The sequence below is a fragment of the Sardina pilchardus genome, chromosome 14 (assembly GCF_963854185.1).
Source record: "Sardina pilchardus chromosome 14, fSarPil1.1, whole genome shotgun sequence".
NCBI classification, from domain to species: Eukaryota; Metazoa; Chordata; class Actinopteri; order Clupeiformes; family Clupeidae; genus Sardina; species Sardina pilchardus.
In genome coordinates, this window is record NC_085007.1 from 32,580,358 (window position 1) to 32,594,178 (window position 13,821).

The following is a 13,821-nucleotide window of genomic DNA, read 5'->3' on the forward strand; positions in this document are numbered from 1 at the left end:
TTAAACCACTAACATTGCTCAAAACAGCGGCAAACCTCGTCAGCAGCTTGCTCTAGGTGTCTACACATAAAACGAAGCACCAATCAGTCTGTAAACTTTGGAATAGTCTGTATACACGTAGAATCAGTTCGAGACCGCAACCCAATCTGAACCACAGAAATGTCACCCGAGATTCACACGGAAGCACGGGAGTTATTCACACGGAAGCACGGGAGCTATTCCAAAATCGCATTTTTAAACCACTAACATTGCTCAAAACAGCGCCAAACCTCGTCAGAAGCTTGCTCTAGGTGTCTACACATAAAACGAACCACCAACAACTTGGCTCACAAACCCGACGTTTATAAAAGAAGACTGTTATGAACACTCCAGTTCCTCAGGAAGGAAAGTCCTATGTCCTAAGTAAGACCTACGCAGCGCAGTTTGAATGAAGTTTCTACGTTAAACGGTTGAAGCTGAATTGGACGCACAAAAAGCGTTAGAAGAATAACTAGAAAAGCAATTCCAAGGAATTACCAGTGCATGAAAATGCAAAAATGTATAGATAGATAATGTAGATATGGCAACTAAGGTGTAGCTAGGGTAAAGATGGTGATTGCATAGTTTAAAGAAAGTTGATAGTGTGAAGGTAGACAGTTTAAAGCTGAAACATTCCAGTTCTAACTTAACTAATGATTTCTATTCATGTTAAAATGTTAACTATGCTAACAGTACTAACCAGGTTGATTGGCGAACTTAGCTGATGATTTCTAGCAGTAATGCTAAAAATGCTAACTATGCTAACAATGTTAAGTATGGTAACGATGCTAACTTTACTAGCAATGCTAACCAGGTTGATTAGCTAACTTAGCTGATGATTTCTAGCAGTAATGCTAAAAATGCTAACTATGCTAACAATGTTAAGTTTGTTAACAGTGCTAACCAGGTTGATTAGCTAACTTAGTTGGCTATGGCTATGGCTATGGTTATTTAGCAGACGCCTTTGTCCAAAGCGACATACAAATAAATAACAATACAAATTAAATTAACAGTGAACAATTACAAACTAGGGAGAATAGTAATATTATCAGTAAAACAATAATTTTAAGCACTAACCTAATGAGAAATAAAACAGTGAAATGAGAATAGCAATCAAATAAGTCACTCAGTTAATTATATATAATAATAATAACTAAAGCATGGTATGGCTAAATTTAAGGACAATAGCAAAATAAATTTCAAATTCTATCAATAGACAAATTATAACAAAACAATACTATTATACAAACCATAACACATCACAAACTCAAAGGACTAAGTGCATATTAAATAAATAATAGTTGATGATTTCTTACAGTTATGCTAAAATGCCAACTATGCTAACTATGCTAGCAATGCTAACCAGGTTGATTAGATAACTTGGCTAATGATTTCTAGCAGTCATGCTAAAAATGCTAACTAAGCTAACAATGCTTACTATGCTAACCATGCTAACTTGCTAGTGAGGACTTTTATTTTGAAACATTTGTTGATAGGGTATCCATGGCTGCCACTATCAGGAATAAAGAAGTTACTGTAGTAAAATCATGTTGGTTGCTATGGAAACGGTCATAAACGCTTTATTTTGGTTGCTATGTTGGTTGCTATGTTGGTTGCTAGGTACATGGAGGTCTCATGTAGTTGACTGGAGGCATAGTTGATGATAACTGACAGTGGGAATGGTTGAACAGTTAAATAGATGAGTAGTTTCAATGGTTAAATGATTTAATAGTGTATTATTGCAGTGAGGACTTTTTGAAACAGTTGTGGACAGAGGAAACAGTTTAACAGGATATGTAGTCTTCACAGAGAATGTATGCTTAAAGCCTGAGAGAGAGAGAGAGCTGCTGCAGCTGGCCTGGCCACCTGGCAATAGATTCTAATTGCCCTATTATGATGTCATAATCACAATGTTAAGTCTATGGGAAAATTGTAATAGTTTTTAATTAATAGTTCAAAAAGTATAAAAGTTACAAAGTTGAAAAATACAAAGCCCGGATGGCTTAAGTAAGACCTACGCAGCGCAGTTTGAATGAAGTTTCTACGTTAAACGGTTGAAGCTCCATTAAGTGCGTTAGAAGAAGAATAATAACTAGAAATGCAATTCCAAGGAATTACCAGTGCATGAAAATGCAAAAATAGATAGATAATGTAGATATGGTTACTAAGGTGTAGCTAGGGTAAACATGGTGGTTGCATAGTTTACAGAGAGCTGATAGTGTGAAGGAAGACAGTTTAAAGATGAAATATTCCAGTTCTAACTTTACTAATGATTTCTATTCATGTTAAAATGTTGATTAACTAACTTAGCTAATGATTTCTAGCAGTTACGCTAAAAATGCTAATAATGCTAGCAATGCTAACTTTACTAACAATGCTAACCAGGTTGATTAGCTAACTTAACCGATGATTTCTAGCAGTAATGCTAAAAATGCTAACTATGCTAACAATGCTAAATTTGTTAACAATGCTAACCAGGTTGATAAGCTAACTTAGTTGATGATTTTTTGCAGTTATGCTAAAAATGCTAACTATGCTAACAATGCTAACCATGCTAACTAGCTAACTTGCTAGTGAGGACTTTTATTTTGAAACATTTGTTGCTAGGGTATCCATGGTGGCCACTATCAGGAAACAAGAAGTTACTGCAGTATAATCATGTTGGTTGCTATGGAAACAGTCATAAAAACTTAATTTTAATGGTTGCTATGTTGGTTGCTAGGTACATGGAGGTTTCATGTAGTTGACTGGAGGCATAGTGGATGATAACTGACAGTTGGAATGGTTGAACAGTTCAATAGTTGAGTAGTTTCAATGGTTAAATGATTTAATAGTGTATTATTGCAGTGAGGACTTTTATTTTGAAACAGTTGTGGACAGAGGAAACAGTTAACAGGATATGTAGTCTTCTGAGAGACTGTATGCTTAAAGCCAGAGAAACTGACAGTTGGTGCCCAGGTGGCCGGCCACCTGGCGTAAGATTCTAATTGCTGCCGTGATGTCATAATGAGCAATGTTAAGTCTATGGGGGAAATTGTAATAGTTTTTAACTAATAGTTTAAAAAGTATAAAAGTTACAAAGTTGAAAAATACAAAGCCCACATCGCGTAAGTAAGACCTACGCGACATAGTTTGAATCGAGTTTCTACGTTAAGCGGTTGAAGCTGAATTGCGTGCGTTAGAAGAAGAACTAGAAATGCAATTCCAAGGAATTACCAGTGCATGAAAATGCAAAAATAGATAGATAATGTAGATATGGTTACTAAGGTGTAGCTAGGGTAGACATGGTGGTTGCATAGTTTACAGAGAGTTGATAGTGTGAAGGTAGACAGTTTAAAGATGAAACGTTCCAGTTCTAACTTAACTAATGATTTCTATTCATGTTAAAATGTTGATTAGCTAACTTAGCTAATGATTTCTAGCAGTTACGCTAAAAATGCTTATTATGCTAGCAATGCTAACTTTACTAAAAATGCTAACCAGGTTGATTAGCTAACTTAACCGATGATTCCTAGCAGTAATGCTAAAAATGCTAACTATGCTAACAATGCTAAATTTGCTAACAATGCTAACCAGGTTGATTAGCTTACTTAGTTTATCATTTTTTGCAGTTATGCTAAAAATGCTAACAATGCTAACTATGCTAACCATGCTAACTAGCTAACTTGCTAGTGAGGACTTTTATTTTGAAACATTTGTTGCTAGGGTATCCATGGTGGCCACTATCAGGAAACAAGAAGTTACTGCAGTATAATCATGTTGGTTGCTATGGAAACGGTCATAAACACTTAATTTTAATGGTTGCTATGTTGGTTGCTAGGTACATGGAGGTTTCATGTAGTTGACTGGAGGCATAGTGGATGATAACTGACAGTTGGAATGGTTGAACAGTTCAATAGTTGAGTAGTTTCAGTGGTTAAATGATTTAATAGTGTATTATTGCAGTGAGGACCTTTATTTTGAAACAGTTGTGGACAGAGGAAGTAGTGAAACAGGATCTGTAGTCTTAATGAGATTGTATGCTTAAAGCCTGAGACAGAAGGTGCCTCTCATATATAGCGTTTACGCGTCCTCTCTCGCTCCTCACTGATCTACATAAAGAATGATGGAGCGGCAACAATGGGATAGTCTAGCCCTTCTTCTATCTTTCTTTATGTAGATCATTGAGGATCGAGGAGCGAGGGAGGACATATAAACACTGCTTGAGAGGGACCCACAGTAAATACTTTAAAAGTTGTATATAGTCTAATTAATGTTGATAGACAGAATGTTTAATGGATGTTGATAGGCAGATTGTTTAATAGATATTGATTGACAGTTTAATGGGTGGATGAGTGAATGGTCTGAAGAAGATGAATGGATAGAAGGTTGGATGGAATGTGCCTTATATTCTTGTTAAGAGAGACACTGATACAGCTCTCTGAGAGTAGTTGACACAGGTGTAATCAATTTAACTGGCTAGTCTTAAGAGAGCCAGCGTGTACTCTTAAAGCCTGAGACAGTAAATAATTTAAAAGTTGAATGTAGATAGTCTAATTAATGTTGATAGACAGAGAGTTTAATGGATGTTGATAGACAGATTGTTTAATAGATGTTGATAGACAGTTTAATGGGTGGATGAGTGAATGGTCTGAAGAAGATGAATGGATAGAATGTTGGATGGAATGTGCCTTATATTCTTGTAGAATGGAGAGACACAGCTCTCTACTGAGAGTAGTGGATACAGATACAGGTGTAATCAATTTAACTGGCTAGTCTTAAGAGAGCCAGCCTGAGACAGAGTAGATTGTTTAAAAGTTCAATGTAGAGCGTCTAATTGATGTTGTTGATAGGCAGACTGTTTAGAATGGGTGGATGAGTGAATGGTTTGAAGAAGATGAATGGATATAAAGTTGGATGGAATTAGGAGGACTTATTTTGATACTGTTGTGCGCAGAGGATACAGGGGAACAGAATATGTAGTCTTCAGAGAGGAGCCTGAGAGAAACTGACAGTTGGTGCCCAGGTGGCTGACCAGCTGGGGTAACATTCTAATTGCTGCCGTGATGTCATAATGAGCAATGTTAAGTCTATGGGGGAAATGGTGATAGTTTTTAACTAATAGTTTAAAAAGTATAAAAGTTACAAAGTTGAAAAATACAAAGCACATATGGCATAAGCAAGACCTACGCAACAAAGTTTGAATGAAGTTTCTACGTTAAACGGTTGAAGCTGAATTGCGAGCGTTAGAAGAAGAAGTTTAATAATAATAACTAGAAATGCAATTCCAAGGAATTACCAGTGCATGAAAATGCAAAAATAGATAGATAATGTTGATATGGTTACTAAGGTGTAGCTAGGGTAAACATGGTGGTTGCATAGTTTACAAAGAGTTGATAGTGTGAAGGTAGACAGTTTAAAGATGAAACGTTCCAGTTCTAACTTAACTAATGATTTCTATTCATGTTAAAATGTTGATTAGCTAACTTAGCTAATGATTTCTAGCAGTTACGCTAAAAATGCTAATTATGTTAGCAATGCTAACTTTACTAACAATGCTAACCAGGTTGATTAGCTAACTTAACCAATGATTTCTAGCAGCAATGCTAAAAATGCAAACTATGCTAACAATGCTAAATTTACTAACAATGCTAACCAGGTTGATTAGCTAACTTAGTTGATGATTTTTTGCAGTGTTAAAATGTTAAAATGTTAAAAATGCTAACTATGCTAACAATGCTAGCTATGCTAACCATGCTAGCTAGCTAACTTGCTAGTGAGGACTTTTATTTTGAAACATTTGTTGCTAGGGTATCCATGGTGGCCACTATCAGGAAACAAGAAGTTACTGCAGTATAATCATGTCGGTTGCTATGGAAACGGTCATAAACGCTTAATTTTAATGGTTGCTATGTTGGTTGCTAGGTACATGGAGGTTTCATGTAGTTGACTGGAGGCATAGTGGATGATAACTGACAGTTGGAATGGTTGAACAGTTCAATAGTTGAGTAGTTTCAATGGTTAAATGATTTAATAGTGTATTATTGCAGTGAGGACTTTTATTTTGAAACAGTTGTGGACAGAGGAAACAGTTAACAGGATATGTAGTCTTCTATGAGACTGTATGCTTAAAGCCAGAGAAACTGACAGTTGGTGCCCAGGTGGCCGGCCACCTGGCCTAAGATTCTAATTGCTGCCGTGATGTCATAATGAGCAATGTTAAGTCTATGGGGGAAATTGTAATAGTTTTTAACTGATAGTTTAAAAAGTATAAAAGTTACAAAGTTGAAAAATACAAAGCAGGCATGGCATAAGCAAGACCTACGCAACAACGTTTGAATGAAGTTTCTACGTTAAACGGTTGAAGCTGAATTGGCTGCGTTAGAAGAAGAAGTTTAACTAGAAATGCAATTCCAAGGAATTACCAGTGCATGAAAATGCAGAAAAAGATAGATAATGTAGATATGGTTACTAAGGTGTAGCTAGGGTAAACATGGTGGTTGCATAGTTTACAGAGAGTTGATAGTGTGAAGGTAGACTGTTTAAAGATGAAACATTCCAGTTCTAACTTAACTAATGATTTCTATTCATGTTAAAATGTTGATTAGCTAACTTAGCTAATGATTTCTAGCAGTTACGCTAAAAATGCTAATTATGCTAGCAATGCTAACTTTACTAACAATGCTAACCAGGTTGATTAGCTAACTTAACCAATGATTTCTAGCAGCAATGCTAAAAATGCTAACTATGCTAACAATGCTAAATTTGCTAACAATGCTAACCAGGTTGATTAGCTAACTTAGTTGATGATTTTTTGCAGTTATGCTAAAAATGCTAACTATGCTAACAATGCTAACTATGCTAACCATGCTAACTAGCTAACTTGCTAGTGAGGACTTTTATTTTGAAACATTTGTTGCTAGGGTATCCATGGTGGCCACTATCAGGAAACAAGAAGTTACTGCAGTATAATCATGTTGGTTGCTATGGAAACGGTCATAAACGCTTAATTTTAATGGTTGCTATGTTGGTTGCTAGGTACATGGAGGTTTCATGTAGTTGACTGGAGGCATAGTGGATGATAACTGACAGTTGGAATGGTTGAACAGTTCAATAGTTGAGTAGTTTCAATGGTTAAATGATTTAATAGTGTATTATTGCAGTGAGGACTTTTATTTTGAAACAGTTGTGGACAGAGGAAACAGTTAACAGGATATGTAGTCTTCTGAGAGACTGTATGCTTAAAGCCAGAGAAACTGACAGTTGGTGCCCAGGTGGCCGGCCACCTGGCCTAAGATTCTAATTGCTGCCGTGATGTCATAATGAGCAATGTTAAGTCTATGGGGGGAATTGTAATAGTTTTTAACTAATAGTTTAAAAAGTATAAAAGTATAAAAGTTGAAAAATACAAAGCAGGCATGGCATAAGCAAGACCTACGCAACAACGTTTGAATGAAGTTTCTACGTTAAACGGTTGAAGCTGAATTGCGTGCGTTAGAAGAAGAATAATAATAAGAAGAAGAAGAAGAAGACCGAGGAAGAACAGTACAGTGCATTTTCATGCACTGTAATAATAAGAAGACTTGGAATAACAGTATAGTGCATTTTCATGCACTATAATAAGAAGAATAGGAAGAACAGTACAGTGCATTTTCATGCACTGTAATAATAAGAAGTTGAAGAAGACTAGGAAGAACAGTACAGTGCATTTTCATGCACTGTAATAAGAAAAAGTTTTGGAAGAACAGTACAGTGCATTTTCATGCACTGTAATAAGAAATCGGAATATTGTCAGCAAAACCTTGCAAAGAATTTTTGTATGTAAAAAGAACTGTCCCCTCCACAGTCATAGTTTGATACGGGACCTTCTGGCTCTATCACATCTACAGCGCCATCAGCGTACATGCCTGCCTGTGCATGCAGCGATCTGAATTTCAGTTTGCCAGCAATGTAATATGCAATGCATTTCATAGCTGGAAATTTCTTTTTCACAGATTCTTTCTTATGTCACAGAAAAGGGCATTGAATTCAGATTGATTTTACAGTAAAATTTGGCTTGAAGTCTGACCTTGTGGTGGTTATCATTATATTATCCTCATAAAAAATGGGATGCTAATTCATGTACTAAAAGGGGCTCAATATAGCCTGGGAATGCCCATGTATGCTGCCTTGTGTGCTTGTACCGAACTGCTCAGCAGCCTGGAGACCAAAGCCGAAATCTTCGCATGGATTTGGGGACTATATATCATTAAACAATCAGAAAAGTAATCAAAAAGTAATTAGTTACGTTACTCAGACATAGTAATTCAAATAGTTACACTACTATTACATTTTAATCAGGGTAACTTGTAACTGTAACACATTACATTTCTAAAGTAACCTTCCCAACACTGTGCTTAGTACATGTCATTTTATGTTATTATGTGCATGCTTGATTGGTGGCGTAAGGCTACTGTATACTTTCATTGTTACCAATTCATTGCATGATACTGACAATACATTTCCAAACACTGAAGAGGTTCACCAAGAGTAAATATATATTTAAAGGTGAACTATGCAAGTTTTTTTTAGCATAATGTACCTTAACTGATCAGCTTCGGAGTCATTCCGGGTTGAATGATGGCTGTCTCACTTCCACCTAGCGCCTGTGAGCGAAAAATGCTTGCAAGTGTGTGCCAGTGCACTGACAAACAGTAAGTCTTGCAGCCTTGTGATCATTCTCAGGAATGTAAAATATACACTAAAGCTGTAGGGGAAGCTCTGCAGAGAAACCTGCAAGCGTAAAACAAGGAAATGCGTTTTTAAAAAGCCCAATGGAAACTTCCCATAGGAGTTTTGGCTATCCAAAATGCATACTGACAATCAAATGCTTATACTAACAACACATTAACCCCTTTGTGTAGAAGCATAATCTTAGTCTCAAATGAAAGGTAACACTCTGACACTCTATTGTATGTCAGGTGTTCTGATAGGCTATAGAATGACTACACAAAATATGGAATAATTACTCAAAAGTCTCTATTTTTGCATTTACTTTGTTGGTTCAATGGTTGTGTATAAGATCGAATATACATCTGCGCAACTAATATAGGATAAAACAACATGAAGATTACATGGATTTTTGTATTTCAGTAGGCTATACACAATATGTCAAGTACTTGTGGAATACTTGTTGTGCTGCAGCTACACTGCAGCCAGAGGTCAGGGTGGCACCAAAAGCCAGGGAGAGGAGGGCATTTTTGATTCAATTTAATTAAGACATAATAAGATTAATCTGACAATGTACAGCACTACACATATTTTACATGCTCATGTCTTGACTCCCAAGAGTCCAAACTTTATAATATTACTATAACAATCTGATGTCGGAAAATTATCTAGCATGATAAGGGGAGGTGGTGGAGGGGTGTATTTGACCCGGTACAGGCTCAACCTATAAGTGGGTATTTGTATTTAGTGACTCAAAATATCAGGTGTAATAACAATTATGTGAAAAAAGATTATAGCCTACTTTACACAACTGCACTAGGCCTAAATGACCACTGATGTCTATTTTGATGTAGGCTATATTTGAAAGTCCATTAAACCAAAAAGAGAGATAGGCTACTTATAATAAACTTATATTCTTCAATTATATTTCTAATACACTCTGTCCCCTCCACAGTTCTTACTTAGGCTAAGCCAAGAGTCATTTTGACCAGGATCATGAAAAGGTTTTCTGAGGAGGCTTTCTTAAATGACATTTGTAAGACAGACTGGTCAAGTGTACTCAAGGAGGAGGAACCAGATGTAGCATTAAATGTATTTATGTCTAAGTTTGTGCCCGTGATAGACCAGCATGCGCCAGTGAAAAAGATGACCGTAAGAACTTCTGGCGCACCTTGGATGGACGAAGAACTGAAACAACAGATGGCACTGAGGAATGAGGCAAAGGCAACAGCTAATAAGACGAGGAGTGTAACTGATAGAAGGAAATATTGTAAACTAAGAAACTCTGTTACTAAACTCAATCTGAAGAAAAAGAAAGCACACTTGACTTCACAGTTAAGAAAATTTAGCAGTGATGGAAAAAAAACTATGGAAAACGTTGAATAGTTTGTTGGGGAATAAAACACCAACACAACCAACATTCATTGAGAATGATGGGACATTCATCACAAACCCAACAAAAATTGCCAATCACCTAAATAATTATTTTCATAACAAAGTGGCTAAACTAAGGAGAGAGCAATTATCAGGGGGGAGTCATGACTCCAACCTTATGATAGGGCAACTAATTAAGGAGCAATCTTTTAGCTTTCAGTTTGCCAAAGTGGAGGAGGATATAGTGAGCAAGTTAATTACTTCATGTTGCAAGGACCAGCAAGCAGGCATTGACAACGTAGATGGTAAGTTTCTGAAAATGGCAGTGAGTTACATCTCCCAGCCCATTTGCCACATATTTAATGTTAGCTTAAAGAGTTGCATTTTTCCCCAAGCCTGGAAGGAAGCAAAAATTATACCACTACCTAAAGATAAAAAGAAAACTTTTACACCACCAAATAGCAGACCAATAAGTTTGCTTCCAGCACTTAGTAAAATATTTGAGAAAATAGTTTTTAATCAAATTCAGCATTATTTTTCTGAGAATAATTTATTAACAGAATTTCAACATGCCTACAGAAAAGGATTTTCAACATGTACAGCTTTAACCCAAATGACTGATGACTGGCTGCGAGAAATCGATAACAAAAAAATCTGTGGTGCTGTCCTTCTAGATTTTACTGCAGCATTTGATGTCATTGATCATGGACTGTTACTTCAAAAGTTTGAGAGATATGGTTTTAAACAGTCAGCACTAAATTGGTTAAATAGCTATCTGACAAATAGATCCCAAAAGGTATATTTTAATGGTAGTTTCTCAAGCAGTGTGAATGTAGACTGTGGGGTGCCGCAAGGCAGCTGTTTGGGACCTTTGTTGTACTCTATTTTCACAAATGATTTACCTTCAGCGATACAAAATGCAAAAGTTGTAATGTATGCAGATGATACTTCTATTTATACATCTGCAAAAACATCAGCTGAACTGACACAAGTTTTGAACAAGGTGCTAGGAACAATAGAAAGATGGGTAAAACAAAACAAACTCGTTCTCAATATATCTAAAACCAAAAGTATTGTTTTTGGCTCTAGTCACTCATTGAGTCATGACCCAGCACTTAATCTGTGTATTAACAAAGAACAAATTGAACAGGTAAAGGAAGTAAAGCTACTTGGAGTCATCATAGATTGCAGACTGTCCTGGTCTAAAGAGATTGACCACATGGTTAAGAAAATGAGTAGTGGCTTGGCACTACTCAGGCATGGTGGCCAGTTTCTCACTCAAGAACTAAGGAAAAGGATTGTATGCTCTTTGGTTTTAGCACAGATGGAGTACTGTACTATTGTGTGGTCAAATGCCAACAAAGATCACCTTGCTAAACTTCAGCGAGTCCAAAACAAGGCAGCACGTCTTGTTCTTAAATGTTCCTACACAACAAATATCACTTACATGCATTCCATTTTACAGTGGTTGAGAGTGGAGGAAAGGCTTCACGTCTCTTTACTAACATCAACTTGGGCAGTTTTACACAACAAAATGCCATTAAATCGCTATAATCTCCTCTGTAAAAGTTGTGATATTCATACATATAACACAAGGCATGCAACAGCAGGGAGACTGAGCATCCCAAAGAGCAATACGAATGCATTTCTACGCACTGTTGAATATAGATCAATTAAAGCATGGAACAATTTGCCAACCAAATTAACTATATTGAATAGTAAAGTGTTTTTTAAAAAACAGGTGAAAAAACATCTGAGCCTATCATATCGACGCCTTATTAAACTTATCGCCTAAGTCATTTTTTTTCAAATTTCATTTTTTTTTCATAAATCTTATCCTCTTTATGCCTGCCACCTCTGGTGAAATTGATAAAATCTTAAATTACTTAGAACATGTATTTTTTCCCAATAATTACAATTGCCTAAATCAATAGGTCTTGATAGTGTGACTTAGGCAAAATTCATTTCGCCTAAGTCAAAGTTAATTTGACTTAGGCAATTTTACATGTGTCTTAAAATGGCAACAAGGAGAAAGAAATTGTTCTCTGAAGATGAAGTTATTGACATGATCCAGGGGTCATACCCAACTGGTAAGTATACTGAGAATTTGTATAACATAGGTCAGGCTGAATAGTGATCAGTTATGTTTTGTTTTTATTATATTAAGTCAGCCTTGGGCTACTATAAGTGAAATAGCAAGCCCATGAAGCTATCATTCAGAATGGAGCAGCTACACAATCTGTAGCTACTAAACTTTGTCTTTTCAAAATGTTTCATCTAGCCTACATGGTTTTCTTCTAATATTTCCTTGTTTCTTTTCAAACGAATCATTGACTTGTAGGATCATCTAGCAGCTAGATCATATTATCCTTACCAGTTACTAACAAGTTAATTGCCAGTCCATAAAGCTACAGTAGTGTTTTTCTTGCATTAATGTAGGCTACCTTTAGCTTAGCTTAACATTAGCACCTTTCTTACACTTGAGCTGTGAGAAATAGGGTACCTAACTGGAATTACATAAAGAATTCCTATAGTGTCTAAATGCAGCAAAGTCATTAAACTTTTCCTTTTTGAGTACACTCCTTCATGAAGACAAATACAAGTGACCAATAGACTAAATTGACCTAACCTAATTCACCTCTCCCCTTCTTCACTGCATCATAGGAAGCCACACTACTTACAGACAACATCAGCCCACCAAACCACTGTATCATCATACGACACTGCCCCATATACACAGCACACTGCCCCCCCCCCCCACCCCCCATCACACACACACACTGCCCCTTACCAGCGTCTTATTAAGCTACATACAGTACATACAACATACTGCCCGCCACCCTCTGGATCATCAGTACGCCACTGCCCCCCATCACACACACACACACACACACACACACACACACACACACACACACACACACACACACACACACACACACACACACACACACACACACTGCCCCTTACCAGCGTCTTATTAAGCTACATACAACATACTGCCCACTACCCTCTGGATCATCAGTATGCCACTGCCCCACACACACAGCACACTGCAACACACACACACACACACATACATCATTCACCCCCTGCAGCTTACTCCCCCCCCCCCCCTTGCACTTAAATGCTTTTGCACTTATCCTGCCCCTCTACAACCCCCCCTACCCCCCCTCCATATGCACAACAGGCGAAGGAACAAATTTCACTGCATTCTTTACTTTAGTAATGATATGCATGTGACAAATAAAACTCCTTGTATCCTTGTATCCTAAATCTAAATCTTTTCAATTGTGTATCCTAACTGTGCGTTCACACCGCCGGCGACTTGAGCTTCCAAAGATTCCGGAGGTCATTAATTTTCAATGGAAGCCGGCTTCTCTCAGCTGCCAGCAGCGACCAATCCGTCGGCGTCGCGTTTTGGGCGTCTTGAGCGACTAGAGAAAGTTGAAAATGGTTTAACTTTATGGTAACGAGCTATGACGCGGTTCAGCGACCAAACGACCAGCAACGAACATAGAATGCTACTACGTCAGAGCTGCCAAAGAATCCAAGCTGATCCCAGCTTCCCACAGCGTCCTTTACAGGGCGTCCTGAGCGATTTTGGAAGCTCAAGTCGCCGGCGGTGTGAACACCAGTAACTCCTGTCTCCCCTCTCCCATCATCTTGATTGGCAAAGCAGAAGGAGACATATTGGCTCATTTGGGACCTGTACTCGCCGTGGCAGTTACAGTGCCTTCT